At 49.7% G+C, this 18760-nt stretch overlaps 1 pseudogene across 1 annotated transcript in view; it reads right to left on the minus strand.

The window, feature by feature from the left end:
- Positions 1-1210: 1210 nt before the first annotated feature.
- LOC311144245 overlaps positions 1211-18760 on the minus strand; it is a 49376-nt pseudogene continuing 31826 nt past the window's right edge. Inside the window, exon 7 of the transcript XR_014615580.1 lies at positions 1211-2373. The product of XR_014615580.1 is annotated as an uncharacterized misc_RNA (transcript). The remainder of the gene's footprint in view (positions 2374-18760) is intronic.

Raw genomic sequence — 18760 nt, forward strand, 5'->3', positions numbered from 1 at the left:
TCCTCACCGTTCTCATGATCATTGCAACTCCACGAGGTGAGATCTTGCATGGAGCCCCTGTCCGAGGGAGATTGACAGTTATTTAGTGTTCCATTTGCGAATAATCGCACCAACTGGTCATCTTCTCACCAAGCTCCTTGGCGATGGTCTTGTAGCCCATTCCAGCCTTGTGTAGGTCTACAATCTTGACCCTGACATCAATGGAGAGCTCTTTGGTCTTGGCCATGGTGGAGAGTTTGGAATCTGATTGATTGATTGCTTCTGTGGACAGGTGTCTTTTTATACAGGTAACAAGCTGAGATTAGGAGCACTCCCTTTAAGAGTGTGCTCCTAATCTCAGCTCGTTACCTGTATAAAAGACAACTGGGAGCCAGAAATCTTTCTGATTGAGAGGGGGTCAAATACTTTTTTCCCTCATTAAAATGCAAATATTTTTTATAACATTTTTGACATGCGTTTTTCTGGATTTATTTGTTGTTATTCTGTCTCTCACTGTTCAAATAAACCTACCATTAAAATTATAGACTGATAATTTCTTTGTCAGTGGGCAAACGTACAAAATCAGCAGGGGTCAAATACTTTTTTTCCTCACTGTATTTTTTTGTTTTAAGCTGTTTCACATTAAAGGCTAGAAATGGAAATTCACTATTCATTATTCCAGTGTTAAGTAATTTTTCTCTCTTATCGTCAGCCATAACGTAGTTGCTATAGAAGGCATATGTGGATCCATACAGTAGATTACAGGCAATTTTCAGTTTTTGCCATTTAACCATATACACAAGGCTTTGACAGAGTCATATTGAAAGATGCTGTGGAGTTGATAAGACAGGAAGGGACTACAGACAGACTACTACTCAACTCTATGTGGCGGCAGATACCCTATGTGACCCAGGGGTGCTGTATTACTATGGCTGATCCTATAATACAACACATTTTACTGTATCTATCTGGTGTATGTGACTATATTTTATAGCCTTCATACCCTGTGGTGTGCCCTCTCACTATCCTCTACACGTGAAAGTCTTAAATACAACTTTATGTATTAAAATCTCTGTTTATTTTTTTAAAAATACAGATTACAGACAGTTTCATTTATTTCAAATGTTTACAAGAAATCACAAAACCATGGCTTCCCTCATTAGATGAGAACTTTTGTTGGCTCATTACATCACACAATAAAACAACACAATTTACAGACTGAAAATCATTTTAAACTAGCATTACAAAAGATAAATGAATGTTATCACATTGCAATCCCATGCTCATTAATTACAGATTGGCATTATAAAAGTACTAGTTAAAAAGTAACAATTTAAGACAAAATGTATTCATATTTTCTAAATAATTTGCATTTTATTTACAGCACAATTTCACCCTGATATAAGCCTAACGTTTTCTTAAAGACACACATTTTCACATGCACAAGTATTGTCAGTCCTATCAGTCTGAAATACAATACTCTTCACAGCTTATTCAAGTTACTACTTAATTATCTCCCCTCCCCTTTTGGAATAGTTCTCAACCCTCTTCTCTTCAGCACAGTAGCCTATTCACTACTCCTACTCCTCCTGCTAAGAACGTCTATCCTTCTTCCTATGTTCTTCCTCTACCCTGCTCCCAGCTCTTACCAAATCTTATTCTTTCTCCTCATCAGGCCCTATGGTTTCTTTTAATGAGCACCTGGGTCTGAGTGGTAGTCTCTTTCACATGGTTCAGGTGTGTCAATCATCTCTTCACCTGGGTCAGAATGGTACACCTGATAACCTATCTCTAGCTGGTCTGGGTCAGGCTGATACAACTGCTCATCTAACTCTGAATCTGAGTGGTACACATGTTTACCTGTATTACCTGACCCAGGGAAACGCACCTTGTCACCGATGTGGTGTCCACCTGCCTCTTGTTGATACAGCTGGTCTTCCAGCTCGGAGTCAGAGTCATAGACCTGTCTACCTGTCACACGCTGGTACACCTGTTCCTCTGCATCACCTGGCTCTGACACAGGCTGATAAACCTCTTTACCTGCCCTAGGCGGATACACCTGTCCACCTGTCTCTATTTTCGGTCCATGCACCTGTCCACCTGTCTCCATGTCCTGTCCATACACCTGTCTATCTGTCTCAGACCTGTACCCCTGCCCCCCAGTGTGGTGCTGGTAGACCTCAGGGCTGCACTGGCTCCTCCTGTACAGGCTGTCTTCCTCCTCTTCCTCCTGACAGGAGCTCCGTGGGACGCTCTCCCCATCCGACTGGGAGAGGCGCAGGCTGGGCTGCGGCGGCCGGGGCTTCTGGGAGAGGTCAAAAGGTTCCTCCTGGCTGTAGCGGGTCAGAAGACCCAGAGGGGCCGACAAGCAGAACCGCCCCCGCCGCCTGAACACTGGAGGAGAGACACATGTTACGATCTGATTGGCTGAACAATGGAGGACAGAGACACATATCAAAATCTGACTGCCTGAACACCGGAGAACAGAGACACGTATTTGGTAATTAGTATTTTATTAGGATCCCCAATTAGCTGCTGTCAAGGCAGCGGCTACTCTTCCTGGGGTCCAAACTGGAAACAAAACACAACAAATAGAATACATAAAATACAGTTGAAGTCAGAAGTTTAAAAACACTTAGGTTGGAGTCATTAAAACTCGTTTTTCAACCACTCCACATATTTCTTGTTAACAAACTATAGTTTTGGCAAGTCGGTTAGGACATCTACTTTGTGTATTACACAAGTAATATTTCCAACAATTGTTTACAGACAGATTACTTCACTTATAATTCACTGTATAACAATTCCAGTGGGTCAGAAGTTTACATACACTAAGTTGACTGTGCCTTTAAACAGCTTGGAAAATTCCAGAAAATTATGTCATTGACAACATCCGAGTCAATTGGAGGTGTACCTGTGGATGTATTTCAAGGCCTACCTTCAAACTCAGTGCCTCTTTGCTTGACATCATGGGAAAATCAAAAGAAATCAGCCAAGACCTCAGAAAAAAAATGGTAGACCTCCACAAGTCTGGTTCATCCTTGAGAGCAATTTCCAAATGCCTAAAGGTACCACGTTCATCTGTACAAATAATAGTACGCAAGTATAAACACCATGGGACCACGCAGCTGTCATACTGCTCAGGAAGGAGACCCGTTCTGTCTCCAAAAGATGAACGTAATTTGGTGTGAAAAGTGCAAATCAATCCCAGAACAACAGCAAAGGACCTTGTGAAGATGCTGGAGGAAACAGGTACAAAAGTATCTGTCTCCACAGTAAAATGAGTCCTATATCGAAATAACCTGAAAGGCCGCTCAGCAAGGAAGAAGCCACTGCTCCAAAACCGCCATAAAAAAGCCAGACTACGGTTTGCAACTGCACATGGGGACAAAGATCGTACTTTTTTGAGAAATGTCCTCTGGTCAGATGAAACAAATATTGAACTGTTTGGCCATAATGACCATCGTTATGTTTGGAGGAAAAAGGGGGTTCCTTGCAAGCCGAAGAACACCATCCCAACCGTGAAGCACGGGGGTGGCAGCATCATGCTGTGGGGGTGCTTTGCTGCAGGAGGGACTGGTGCACTTCACAAAATAGATGGCATCATGAGGAAGGAAAATTATGTGGATTTATTGAAGCAACATCTCAAGACATCAGTCAGGAAGTTAAAGCTTGGTCGCAAATGGGTCTTCCAAATGGACAATGACCCCAAGCATACTTCCAAAGTTGTGTCAAAATGGCTTAAGGACAACAAAGTCAAGGTATTGGAGTGGCCATCACAAACCCTGATCTCAATCCTATAGAAAATGTGTGGGCAGAACTGAAAAAGTGTGTGCGAGCAAGAAGTCCTACAAACCTGACTCAGTTACACCAGCTCTGTCAGGAGGAATGGGCCAAAATTCACCCAACTTATTGTGGGGAGCTTGTGGAAGGCTACCCAAAACGTTTGACCCAAGTAAAATTTTTTTAAAGGCAATGCTACCAAATACTAATTGAGTTTATGTAAACTTTTGACCCACTGGGAATGTGATGAAAGAAATAAAAGCTTAAATAAATCATTCTCTCTACTATTATTCTGACATTTCACATTCTTAAAATAAAGTGGTGATCCTAACTGACCTAAAACAGTTGATTTTTACTGGGATTAAATGTCAGGATTTGTGAAAAACTGAGTTAAAATTTATTTTGCTAAGCTGTATATAAACTTCCGACTTCAACTGTATATTTATATATATATATATATATATATATCCAGGTAGGTCGGGTGAGGTCGTGAGGTCGTGTGGTCGTCGGGTAAGCTTGGCTTTATACATAGTTTGGGCTTTGTCGAGTAAAGCTTAAACTATGTATTTAGATTGTAGTTAGTTATTGTAGGTAGTTATCGTGGGTTGTTGTATGTAATTATTGTAGGTTAGTATTGTATTCGGCTGAGCCCGGTGAAGCACGAAGCTAGCTAGCTAACCCAATACCTGGACTAGCTGGCGGGTAGCTACTGGCAACTATTAGCAACGGTATAGTTGTTTCACGCCTGAGAGTGCCTGTAATTACGCCAGCTGGCTGCCTACAATAATTACATACAATAATGCCTACAATTCAGCTGTTTTCTAACCTCATTGTCTGAACCGTTAACGTTAGGTAGTAAGTGGCTACTGTGCTTGAAATTTAGCTAGCTTGTTGCTACCTGGATAGCTACTAGTAAACAATAGCTGGAATGACCTAGCAAAACAGACGCGAACTGGCTGAGTCAATTCAGTGGCTAGCTTTGCACTTGGCTAGCTAACAGTAGCTGCTAGGGGTAAGTCATAACCTACATTTGTGTCTTGTTTTTACATATTGGTAGCCAGAGTCGTTCAAGGAATTCGGGACATGGGTGACTAGTTAACGTTAGCTTGGCTCTCTCTGTGTATTCGTGCCGTGAAAGGAGGGGTTTCTTTTTTATCTGAAAGCAATGGCTAGCTAGTATGCTAACTATTCTAGCTAACTAACTGGCTGAATAAGTTGACGACGGACTCGCTCAAGCTGTCGGGACTAACCCACAACGTTAGACACGGACACGAACGATCTGCTTGGCGTGTTGACACACTGGTGGTTTGTTGTAGCCGAGTATTGGTGCTAATCCGTGTTGTTGGAGTCCGGCATGCTAGCTGGCTGTGGCGTCTTATGACTAGGTGCCCTGGAAGATTTTCACGGAAGAATACTGTACCAAGTTAGCTAGCTGAATAAACTAAGTTAGTCTATTCCTAGAAAACATTGAACCGCTGTAGTTTACAACAATGATAGTTTCTGAGGTGGAAGTTGGGAGAGTTATATTTGGGAGTTGTGGTGAGGGAGACCCCGCTCTCTCCTTTCCCAGATGTTTAGTTCATTTCATTCCGATCTCCTTTGTATTATTGTAGCCATTTTCTGCAGCCTGTCAACTATGCCTCTGTCTATCCCTGTTCTCTCCTCTCCGCACAGGCTATACAAACGCCTCACACCGCGTGGCTGCTGCCTCTCTAACCTGGTGGTCCCTGCACGCACCACCCACGTGGAGTTCCAGGTCTCAGGCAGCCTCTGGAACTGCCGTTCTGCTGCCAACAAGGCAGAGTTCATCTCAGCCTATGCTACCCTCCAGTCCCTCGACTTCTTGGCGCTGACGGAAACATGGATTACCACTGAAAACACTGCTACTCCTACTGCTCTCTCCTCGTCTGACCATGTGTTTTCGCATACCCCGAGAGCATCTGGTCAGCGGGGTGGTGGCACAGGAATCCTCATCTCTCCCAAGTGGACATTCTCTATTTTTCCCCTGACCCATCTGTCTATCTCCTCATTTGAATTCCATGCTGTCACAGTCACTAGCCCATTTAAGCTTAATATCCTTGTCATTTATCGCCCTCCAGGTTCCCTTGGAGAGTTCATCAATGAGCTTGACGCCTTGATAAGTTCCTTTCCTGAGGATGGCTCACCCCTCACAGTTCTAGGGGACTTCAACCTCCCTACTTCTACCTTTGACTCATTTCTCTCTGCCTCCTTCTTTCCACTCCTCTCCTCTTTTGACCTCACCCTCTCACCGTCCCCCCCTACTCACAAGGCAGGCAATACGCTTGACCTCATCTTTACTAGATGCTGTTCTTCTAATCTCACTGCAACTTCCCTCCATGTCTCCGACCACTACTTTGTATCCTTTTCTCTCTCGCTCTCCTCCAACACTACTCACTCTGCCCCTACTCAGATGGTAATGCGCCGTCGCAACCTTCGCTCTCTCTCTCCCGCTACTCTCTCCTCTTCCATCCTATCATGTCTTCCCTCTGCTCAATCCTTCTCCCTCCAATCTCCTGATTCTGCCTCCTCAACCCTCTTCTCCTCCCTTTCTGCATCCTTTGACTCCCTATGTCCCCTATCCTCCCGGCCGGCTCGGTCCTCCCCTCCAGCTCCGTGGCTTGATGACTCATTGCGATCTCACAGAACAGGGCCCCGGGCAGCCGAGCGGAAATGGAGGAAAACTAGACTCCCTGCGGACCTGGCATCTTTTCACTCCCTCCTCTCTACATTTTCTTCATCTGTTTCTGCTGCTAAGGCCACTTTCTACCACTCTAAATTCCAAGCATCTGCCTCTAACCCTAGGAAGCTATTTTCCACCTTCTCCTCCCTGCTGAATCCTCCTCCTCCCCCCCCCTCCTCCCTCTCTGTGGATGACTTCGTCAACCATTTTGAAAAGAAGGTTGACGACATCCGATCCTCGTTTGTTAAGTCAAATGACACTGCTGGTCCTGCTCACACTTCCCTACCCTATGCTTTGACTTCTTTCTCCCCTCTCTCTCCAGATAAAATCTTGCGACTTGTGACGGCCACCCACCCAACAACCTGCTCGCTTGACCCTATCCCCTCCTCTCTTCTCCAGACCATCTCCGGTGACCTTCTCCCTTACCTCACCTCGCTGATCAACTCATCCTTGACCGCTGGCTATGTCCCTTCCGTCTTCAAGAGAGCGAGAGTTGCACCCCTTCTCAAAAAACCAACACTCGATCCCTCTGATCTCAACAACTACAGACCAGTATCCCTTCTTTCTTTTCTCTCCAAAACTATTGAGCGTGCCGTCTTTAGCCAACTCTCTTGCTATCTCTCTCAGAATGACCTTCTTGATCCAAACCAGTCAGGTTTCAAGACTGGTCATTCAACTGAGACTGCTCTTCTCTGTGTCAAGGAGGCTCTCCGCACTGCTAAAGCTAACTCTCTCTCCTCTGCTCTTGTCCTTCTAGACCTGTCTGCTGCCTTTGATACTGTGAACCATCAGATCCTCCTCTCCACCCTCTCCGAGCTGGGCATCTCCGGCGCGGCTCACTCTTGGATTGCGTCCTACCTGACCGGTCGCTCCTACCAAGTGGCGTGGCGAGAAGCTGTCTCTGCACCACGTGCTCTCACCACTGGTGTCCCCCAGGGCTCAGTTCTAGGCCCTCTCCTATTCTCGCTATACCACCAAGTCACTTGGCTCTGTCATATCCTCACATGGCCTCTCCTATCATTGCTACGCAGACGACACACAACTAATCTTCTCCTTTCCCCTTTCTGATAACCAGGTGGCGAATCGCATCTCTGCATGTCTGGCAGACATATCAGTATGGATAACGGATCACTCTTCAACTCTTAATGATCGGCTATGAAAAGCCAACTGAGAGACCTGAGCCCTAGGACCATACGTCGGGACTACCGGCCGTGGTGACTCCTTGCTGTCCCCAGTCCGCCTGGCCTTGCTGCTATTCCAGTTTCAACTGTTCTGCCTGCGGTTATGGAACCCCTACCTGTCCCAGACCTGCTGTTTTCAACTCTTAATGATCGGCTATGAAAAGCCAACTGAGATTTATTCCTGATTATTATTTGACCATGCTTGTCACTTATGAACATTTTTGAACATCTTGGCATGGTTCTGTTATAATCTCCACCCGGCACAGCCAGAAGAGGACTGGCCACCCCTCATAGCCTGGTTCCTCTCTAGGTTTCTTCCTAGGTTTTCGCCTTTCTAGGGAGTTTTTCCTAGCCACCGTGCTTCTACACCTGCATTACTAGCTGTTTGGGGTTTTAGGCTGGGTTTCTGTACAGCACTTCGAGATATTAGCTGATGTAAGAAGGGCTATATAAAATAAAATTGATTGATTGATTGATCACCACCTCAAGCTGAACCTTGGCAAGACGGAGCTGCTCTTCTTCCCGGGGAAGGACTGCCCGTTCCATGATCTCGCCATCACGGTTGCCAACTCCGTTGTGTCCTCCTCCCAGAGTGCGAAGAGCCTTGGCGTGACCCTGGACAACACCCTGTCGTTCTCCGCTAACATCAAGGCGGTGACCCGATCCTGTAGGTTCATGCTCTACAAAATTCGGAGAGTACGACCCTGCCTTACACAGGAAGCGGCACAGGTCCTAATCCAGGCACTTGTCATCTCCCGTCTGGATTACTGCAACTCGCTGTTGGCTGGGCTCCCTGCCTGTGCCATTAAACCCCTACAACTCATCCAGAATGCCGCAGCCCGTCTGGTGTTTAATCTTCCCAAGTTCTCTCACGTCACCCCGCTCCTCCGCACACTCCACTGGCTTCCAGTTAAAGCTTGCATCTGCTACAAGACCATGGTGCTTGCCTACGGAGCTGTGAGGGGAACGGCACCTCCGTACCTTCAGGCTCTGATCAGTCCCTACACCCAAATGAGGGCATTGCGTTCATCCACCTATGGCCTGCTGGCTCCCCTACCTCTGCGGAAGCACAGTTCCCGCTCAGCCCAGTCAAAACTGTTCGCTGCTCTGGCACCCCACCCCAATGGTGGAACAAGCTCCCTCACGACGCCAGGACAGCGGAGTCACTCACCACCTTCCGGAGACATTTGAATCCCCACCTTTTTAAGGAATACCTGGGATAGGATAAAGTAATCCTTCTACCCCCCCCCCCCCCAAAAAAAAAAAAGAAGAAAAAAAATGAAAAACATTGTAAAGTGGTTATCCCACTGGCTATGAGGTGAATGGACCAATTTGTAAGTCGCTCTGGATAAGAGCGTCTGCTAAATGACGTAAATGTAAATGTATATTTAAATAAAAATATACATATATATTTTTTATATAATCCATGAATTATGTTTTTAAATACTCATAAAAGTTTGGTAAATGTGTACATTTTCCTGTTTAAAAAATACATAGTTAAAAACAAGCTGTTCAGTTGCTTACTACTCTGCCCCTCAGTGACTGCCAGCTCCACTTCTGTGGGCGCATAGGTCATGCGAACATTGCCTTGATTGTTTTGCAGCTATTTTCTATGAAATACTGAGTTTAAATGTATTTGGCTAAGGTGTATGTAAACTTCCGACTTCAACTGTACATATTACACATGTGATGAGGTGGTGTTGAAGGAGTCAGGCACAGGAGGGTAAATCACAGAATAACTGGCTTTAATCCGCAAAATACAGGATTACGCAAGTATGCGTCAAACACACTCCAGGGCACAAAACAGGCACACTGGAAAATACAAGGTATACTGGAAAATACTCCCGTCGATACACAATACACGAGCTCCACCGAGCTTCACTAACCTCCACAATAAACAATCACCCACACAGACAAGGAAGCAGAGGGAACACTTATACCATGACTAATGAGGGAATAAGGACCAGGTGTGTGTGGTTGAAGACAAGACAAATGGAGTGATGATAAATGGATCGGCAGTAGCTAGTAAGCCGGTGACGCTGAACACCGAAACCTGCCCGAACAAGAAGCACCGTTCCTTCGGACCGTACCCCCCCCACTCCACGAGGTACTGAAGGACCCCTACCCGACACCTCGAATCCAGGATGGAACGGACAGAGTACGCCAGGGCCCCCTCGATCCAATGCCTCCTCGAGCCAATGCCTCCACACGGTCAAGGCTCGGACAACAGCCAACAGCTCCCGATCACCAACGCCGTAAATCTGCTCCGCCGGGCTGAGCTTCTTCGAGAAGAACGCACAGGGGCGGAGCTTGGGTGGCGTACCCGAGCGTTGAGACAGGACAGCTCCAATCCCAACCTCGGACGCATCCACCTCCACTACGAACGGTAGTGATGAATCGGGGTGGGCCAGTACTGGGGCTGTGTCACGGTTTCGGCCGAGGCTGCTCCTTCTCCTTGTTCGGGCAGGCTTCGGCGGTCGTCGTCTCCGGAGTACTAGCTGCCACCGTTCTATGTTTCTATGTTTGATTGGTTTTGTCTGTGTTGCTACACCTGTTCCTTATTAGTGTTTATTAGGTGTCCTATTTAGTTCTCTTGAGTTTGGTCAGGTGTTGTGTGTAATTGTTTCCGTGTCACGTTGTGTGTCCTGCGCCTGATTCTACACCACCTCTACACTCAACCCTGACATAATTACACACCGATCATGGAATCAGCAGGAGCTACCGCACCCAGTGAAATTATCGAGGAGCGTCTTCGTGGACAGGAGGACAGGATCAATCAAATCGGACACGCTCTGGATAGAGTTATGAACACCCTCCATCGATGGGAGACCAGCGGGGTACCCACGCCTCCACCTACCACACCATCACCATCGATCAGTCCGCCTGTCCAACTTCCGGAACAAAGTGGGATTCGGCTCTCGCTCCCGAGGGCGTACGACGGCACCGCTGCCGGGTGTCAAGGGTTCCTGCTGCAAGTGGAACTCTACCTCGCCACCGTACACCCGGCACCCTCGGGACACGAGAGCGTTTCCGCCCTCATCTCCTGTCTCACCGGCAAGGCGTTGGAGTGGGCCAACGCCGAATGGAGGAGAATAGACGCCGCTACTATCACCTATGCGGAGTTCTCCCGCCGCTTCCGTGCAGTGTTTGACCATCCACCAGAGGGGAAGGCGGCGGGGGAGCGTCTATTCTACCTCCGGCAGGGGATGAGGAGCGCTCAGGAGTTTGCACTGGAGTTCCGGACTCTAGCGGCAGATGCAGGGTGGAATGAGCGGGCCCTCATAGATCACTTCCGCTGCAGTCTCCGGGAGGACGTCCAGCGAGAGTTGGCGTGTAGGGATACCACGCTTTTGTTTGACCAATTGGTTGACATGGCCATTCGGCTGGACACCCTGCTCGCCACTCGCGGGCGTCCCGGGTGGGGGTCGCCCATTCCACCCTCCAGCGCCTCCGAGCCGAGTCCTATGGAGCTCGGAGGTGCTGGCGCTAGTTTACAGAGGAGAGGGAGCCCGAGGGGGGCCGTCCCCTGCACCAACTGTGGCCGTGGAGGGCACACCGCGGCTAGGTGCTGGGGAGGGTCTCCTGGTGGAAGAGAAGGCAGGCCACGCATTGGGGAGTCCTCCCAGGTGAGTAGGCGCCCCACTTACCCAGAGCTTTCTGTCGTACACATAACTATACCTGTTTGTTTTCCACAGGTTGCACCTCGTTCCCAGCATGAGGCGCTAGTAGATTCAGGCGCAGCTGGGAATTTTGTAGATCGTAAATTCTGTGTAGAGTTAGGGATCCCTCTTCTTTCGGTCAATAATCCTTTCCCAGTACATGCCCTAGATAGCCGTCCGTTAGGATCCGGGTTGATTAGGGAGGTCACAGTGCCACTTAGGATGGAGACGCAGGGGGGTCATGAGGAGACGATTCAGCTCTATCTGATCGACTCTCCTGCGTATCTGGTGGTACTGGGGCTTCCCTGGTTGATTACCCATGATCCTACTATTTCGTGGCGAGAGAAGGCTCTTAAGGGGTGGTCTGCCCAGTGTGAGGGGCTATGTCTGGGTGTTTCCGTAGGGGCGACCTCGGTGGAGAGTCCAAACCAAATGCCCGCACTGCACATTCCCTCCGAGTATGAGGATTTAGCACTCATGTTTAGCAAGACGAGAGCGGCGCGGTTGCCGCCTCATAGACAGGGGGATTGTGCGATAGACCTCCAGGCAGGAGCTGCGCTCCCGCGGAGCCATGTGTATCCTTTGTCACAAGAGGAGAAGAGGGCGATGGAGACATACATTGCCGAGTCTCTGAGACAGGGATACATACGGCCCTCCACTTCGCCCGCGTCCTCGAGCTTCTTTTTTGTGAAGAAGAAGGATGGAGGTTTGCGCCCGTGTATTGATTACCGCGGTCTCAATCAGATTACTGTAAAATATAGTTATCCACTCCCTCTAATTGCGACTATGACGGAGTCATTACACGGGGCACGGTTCTTCACAAAATTGGACCTCAGGAGCGCATATAACTTGGTGCGCATTAGAGAGGGCGATGAATGGAAGACAGCATTTAGTACTACCTCCGGTCATTACGAGTATCTCGTCATGCCATACGGGTTACTGAATGCTCCATCAGTCTTCCAATCCTTTGTAGATGAGATTTTCCGGGACATGCAGGGGCAGGGAGTAGTCGTGTACATAGATGATATTCTGGTGTACAGTTCTACCCGAGCCGAGCATGTAGCCCTGGTGCGCCGAGTGTTGAGGAGGTTGTTGGCGCATGACCTGTATGTCAAGGCAGAGAAATGTCTGTTCTTCCAGGAGTCGGTCTCCTTTTTGGGTTATCAGTTGTCTGCGTCAGGGGTGAAGATGGAGGTTGACCGTGTGTCAGCCGTGCGTAATTGGCAAACCCCAACCACGGTTAAAGAGGTGCAGTGGTTCTTGGGTTTTGCGAATTACTACCGGAGATTTATCCGGGGTTTTGGACAGGTGGCAGCTCCCATAACGTCCCTTCTGAAGGGGGGTCCGGTGCGCTTGCGGTGGTCAGCTGAGGCGGACAGGGCCTTTGGGAGACTGAAGGACCTGTTTACCTCGGCTCCGGTGCTGGCGCACCCGGATCCCGCTTTACCATTCCAAGTGGAGGTGGACGCGTCTGAAGCCGGTATCGGGGCCGTTCTCTCACAACGGTCCGGCACACCACCTAAACTCCGCCCCTGTGCTTTTTATTCGAAGAAGCTCAGTCCGGCGGAGCGTAATTATGACGTAGGGGACAGGGAGTTGTTAGCCATGGTACAAGCCCTAAAGGTGTGGAGGCATTGGCTTGAGGGGGCTCAACACCCTTTTCTCATTTTGACTGACCACCGTAACCTGGAATACATTCGGGCAGCTAGGAGACTGAATCCTCGTCAGGCTCGGTGGACTATGTTTCTAGCCCGGTTTGTGTTTAAGATCACTTACATCCCTGGGTCCCAGAACGGGAAGGCAGATGCCCTGTCTCGGCGGTATGACACGGAGGAGAGGTCCGTAGAGCCCACTCCCATACTACGTAAGTCTTGTCTGGTTGCACCGGTGGTATGGGAGGTCGATACGGAGATCGAGCGGGCATTGCGCACCGACCCTAGCCCTCCACAGTGTCCGGTGGGTCGGACGTACGTCCCGCTCGAGGTCCGGGATCGACTCCTTTATTGGGCTCACACGTCACCCTCCTCTGGGCATCCAGGTATTGGCCGGACAGTGCACTGCCTTAGCACAAAGTACTGGTGGCCACCGTTAGCCAGGGATGTGAGGATTTATGTCTCCTCCTGCTCGGTGTGTGCCCAGTGTAAGGCGCCCAGACACTTGCCCAGGGGTAAGTTACTACCCCTGCCCGTTCCACAACGACCCTGGTCTCACCTCTCGGTGGATTTTGTTACAGACCTTCCCCCCTCCCAGGGGAATACCACCATCCTGGTCGTTGTGGATCGGTTCTCGAAGGCCTGTCGTCTCCTTCCCATGCCGGGTCTTCCCACTGCCCTACAGACCGCTGAGGCTCTATTTACCCACGTCTTCCGACATTACGGGGTACCCGAGGATATAGTGTCTGATCGAGGCCCCCAGTTTACCTCCAGAGTTTGGAGAGCGTTTATGGAACGGTTGGGGGTTTCGGTGAGCCTTACCTCGGGTTACCACCCGGAGAGTAATGGGCAGGTCGAACATGTCAACCAGGATGTGGGTAGGTTTCTGAGGTCGTATTGCCAGGGCCGGCCGGAGGAGTGGGCGAGATATGTTCCCTGGGCAGAGATGGCACAGAACTCTCTCCGCCACTCCTCCACTAAACTAACCCCTTTCCAGTGTGTGTTAGGGTACCAGCCGGTTCTGGCACCTTGGCATGAGAGCCAGATCGAGGCCCCTGCGGTGGATGAGTGGGTGCGGCGCTCGGAGGAGACGTGGAACGCTGCACACGTCCACCTGCAGCGGGCCATCCGTCGACATAAGACGAGCGCCGATCTCCACCGCAGTGAGGGGCCAGTGTACGCACCTGGAGATCGAGTCTGGCTCTCGACCAGAAACCTGCCCCTCCGCCTGCCCTGCCGGAAACTGGGTCGGCGGTTTGTGGGGCCGTTTAAAGTCCTGAGGAGATTGAACGAGGTGTGTTACAGGTTACAACTGCCCATTGATTACAAGAATATTAACCCCTCGTTCCATGTGTCTCTCCTCAGGCCAGTGGTAGCTGGTCCACTCCAGGACTATGAGATAGTAGAGACTCCTCCGCCCCCGTTGGACATCGAGGGGGCTCCGGCGTACACTGTTCGGTCCATCCTAGATTCGAGACGCCGGATGGGGGATCTCCAATATCTCGTGGAGTGGGAGGGGTACGGCCCGGAGGAGCGGTGCTGGGTGCCGAGGAGGGACATCCTAGACCCGTCTCTGCTGACCGAGTTCCATTGTGGTCATCCCACGCGCCCTGCTCCGCGTCTTCCTGGTCGTCCCCGAGGCCAGGAGTCAAGGGGGGGGTACTGTCACGGTTTCGGCCGAGGCTGCTCCTTCTCCTTGTTCGGGCAGGCTTCGGCGGTCGTCGTCTCCGGAGTACTAGCTGCCACCGCTCTATGTTTCTATGTTTGATTGGTTTTGTCTGTGTTGCTACACCTGTTCCTTATTAGTGTTTATTAGGTGTCCTATTTAGTTCTCTTGAGTTTGGTCAGGTGTTGTGTGTAATTGTTTCCGTGTCACGTTGTGTGCTAGTTCGACATTTTCTGTTCTCTCTGTATTTTGTGTTTTGAGAGAGAGTTCCGCACTTTGTGCGCCTTAGCATACTTTACTGTTGTGCGTAAAGTTCGCCTGTAGCCTGTTGCCGTGTTTGGCTCATTTTGGACTTTACTAAAGACGCTGTTTCGTAACCTCTGTGTGTCCTGCGCCTGATTCTACACCACCTCTACACTCAACCCTGACAGGCTGAGGTGAACAGACCCCGCAGTCTGCTGAAGGTCAGCCTCAGCAGACCAGCAGAGCCGGGATGGCCCAGCCTTCAACAGGGAGGAAATGGGAGCTGCGACCTTGCCAAAGCCCCGGATAAACCTCCGATAGTAGTTGGCAAAGCCAAGGAAGCGCTGCACCTCCTTAACCGTGGTTGGAGTCGGCCAATTACGCACTGAAATGCGATCTCCCTCCATCTCCACACCTGAGGTGGAAATGCGGTATCCAAGGAAGGAGACAGACTGCTGGAAAAACATACACTTCTCTGCCTTAGCATAAAGGTCATTTCCAACAGTCAGGCCAGCACCTTGCGAACCAGGGACACATGCTCAGCGCGCGTAGCGGAATACACCAGGATGTCATCGATGTAGACCACTACACCGCGACCAAGCATGTCCCGAAACACCTCGTTCACAAAGGACTGGAAAACTGAGGGAGCATTCATCAAACCATAGGGTATCACCAGGTATTCATAATGCCCCGTGGTTGTGCTGAATACTGTCTTCCACTCATCTCCCTCTCGGATACGCACCAGGTTGTACGCACTCCTGAGATCTAATTTGGTGAAGAAGCGCACCCCATGCATTGATTAAATCACTGAAGGAATGAGGGAGAGAGGATAACTAAATCTTATCGTTCAGTGGTTGATAATCAATGCACGGATGCAGACCTTCGTCCTTCTTCTTCACAAAGAAGAAACTCGAGGAGGCGGGTGAAGTGGAGGGACGTATATACCCCTGGCGCAGGGACTCGGTGACATATGTTTCCATAGCCACCGTTTCAGCCTGTGACAGGGGGTATATATGACTCCTGGGAGGTACAGCGTCTACCCGGAGGTTTATCGCGCAATCCCCCGCCCGATGAGGTGGTAATTTAGTCGCCTGCATTTTAGAGAACGCTTGCACCAGATCAAGGTATTCAGGGGGAATGCGCACGGTGGAGGTACTGTCTGGACTTTCCACCGTGGTTGCACCAACGGAAACACCTAGACACCTACCCTGACAGTTTCGCAACCATCCCGTGAGAACCCTCTGCGGCCATGAGAACGTGGGGTTGTGGAGTGCTAGCCAAGGGATACCTAATACCACAGGGAAAGCAGGAGACTCAATAATGGAAAAAGTAACCTGCTCACAATGAGTCTCCTGGGTAATCATGGTGACTGGTGCAGTAACTTCCTTAACCAACCCAGACCCTAATGGTCAACTATCAAGTGCTCTGATGGGGCGTGGAATGGATAGGGGAATCAATGGAATGCCTATACGGTGTACGAATGCCCTGTCCGTAAAGTTCCCAGCTGCGCCTGAATCGTCTAGTGCCTTACGCTGGGGAACTACCATGTGCTCAGGAAAGGAGACAAGTATTTTACAGCGCGCAGCAGAGGGCTCTGAACGAGTGTGGGTGTTCGATACCTGGGGTGATGCGAGAGTGCCCTGCCTGCCACCTCCAAACCCAGAAGAGCGGTGACGACAACGTGTGGTGAAATGTCCCTTCGCGCCACCAGTGTGGCACTGGTGCTGTCGTCCTCCGCTCTCTCGGTTAGCGGTTCCACCCATCTCCATCGGTTCTGGATCCGAGTCGGCCGGGATGGAAACGGGCAGACCTCCTGCAGGACGTCCTCTAGTTGCCAGCAGGTTGTCCAAACGAATGGCCATGTCCACCAGTTGCGAGAAGAACAACATGGTGTCACGGCAGGCTAGCTCCCGTTGGATGTCCTCTCGCAGATGGCACCGGAACTGGTCGATCAGGGCCCGCTCGTTCCACCCGGACCCAGCTGCCAGAGTTCGAAACTCAAATGTGAAGTCCTGCGCAGTCCTCGTCCCCTGCCTCAGGTGGACAAGCCGCTCGCCCGCCTCTCGACCCTCGGGCGGGTGATGGAAGACCGCCCGGAAGAGGCGAGTGAACTCCCTGTAGTTCTCCAACGCGGCTCCTCCTTCGTTCCACACCACGTTGGCCCACTCCAGGGCTTTCTCCGAGAGGCAGGAGACGAGGGCGGACACCTTCTCCCGCTCCGATGGAACCAGACGGATGTTGGTGAAGTAGAGCTCCAGTTGGAGAAGGAATCCTTGGCACAGTGCCGCTATCCCGTCGAACTCCCCTGGTCGGGATATCTGGATCCCTCCGGGTGCTGGGGTGTAGGTGGCGGGATCGGGTTGATCAGCTGGTCTCGACGGATCGGGCTCTCTCCTCTCCAGGCATTGGACGACCTGAAGAACCCGACCCATCGCTTCACCCAAGCTGGCTAGCATAGTTGAATGCTCCTGGACCCGTTCCACGACTCCAGGCATATGCGTCTCTCCCGCTGACTCCATAGCGGGTGGGTGATTCTGTGATGAGGTGGTGTTGAAGGAGTCAAGCGCAGGAGGGTAAATCACAGAATAACAGGCTTTAATCCGCAAAATACAGGATTATGCAGAAATGCGTCAAACACACTCCAGGGCACAAGACAGGCGCACTGGAAAATACAAGGTAAAACTGGAAAATACTCCCGTCGATACACAATACACGAGCTCCACCGAGCTTCACTAACCTCCACAATAAACAATCACCCACACAGACAAGGAAGCAGAGGGAACACTTATACCATGACTAATGAGGGAATAAGGACCGGGTGTGTGTGATTGAAGACAAGACAAATGGAGTGATGATAAATGGATCGGCAGTAGCTAGTAAGCCAGTGATGCCGAACGCCAAAACCTTCCCGAACAAGGAGGGGAGGCAGCCTCGGCCGAAGTCGTGACAACACATGACACTACCTAATACAATATATAATACAATATATAATACAATACATAATACAATATATAATACACTATATAATACAATATAAAATACAATAGACAGTTCGGTACCTTCAACACCTCAACTTTCAGCCAGGAGAGATTGACATGCATGTCAAGACATTTGCCCTCTGTGTACATCTAAGTGCAATATGTGCTGCTCTGTTCTGGACCAATTGCAATTTCCCTATGTTCTTCTTTGGCGCACATGACAACACAAATGGGCAGTAGTCCAGGAGCGACAAAATTAGGGCCCGTAGGACCTGTCTGGTTGATTGAGATGTCACGAAAGCAGAGCAACGCTTTATCTTGGACAGACTTCTTCCCATTTTAGCAACCATTGAGTTGTATATCTACTGTATATGTTTTGATCATGACCGCTTGCTATCTAGTGTTATACCCAGCAGTTTAGTCTCCTCAACTGGCTCAATCACCACAGTAATCAATAATAGATATAGATGAGGTTTAGGGTTGAGTGAGTGATTTGTCCCAAAAACAATGCTTTAGTTTTTTTATATATATATATTTAGCAGCAACCTATTGCTAGTTACATTTACATTTTAGTCATTTAGCAGACGCTCTTATCCAGAGCAACTTACAGTTAGTGAGTGCATACATTTTCATACTGGCCCCCCGTGGGAAACGACCCACAACCCTGGCGTTGCAAGCGCCATGCTCTACCAACTGAGCTACATGTTAAGGGTGTCAGTTATTTATTTTACTGTCGTAGCCGACGTGTATACTGTTGAGTCATCAGTGTACATAGACTGCCTGAACACTGGGGAAAGGAGACATATATCACAATCTGACTGGCTGATTCTGATTTAGCTTCAGGGTAGGAAGGTTGTAGGAAGTCTCACTGCAGAAAGGGAGGTACCATATGATGAATCCCTCCATAGCATGGAGTGC

Source organism: Coregonus lavaretus (genome assembly GCF_964263955.1).
Source record: "Coregonus lavaretus genome assembly, chromosome: 17".
NCBI classification, from domain to species: domain Eukaryota; kingdom Metazoa; phylum Chordata; class Actinopteri; order Salmoniformes; family Salmonidae; genus Coregonus; species Coregonus lavaretus.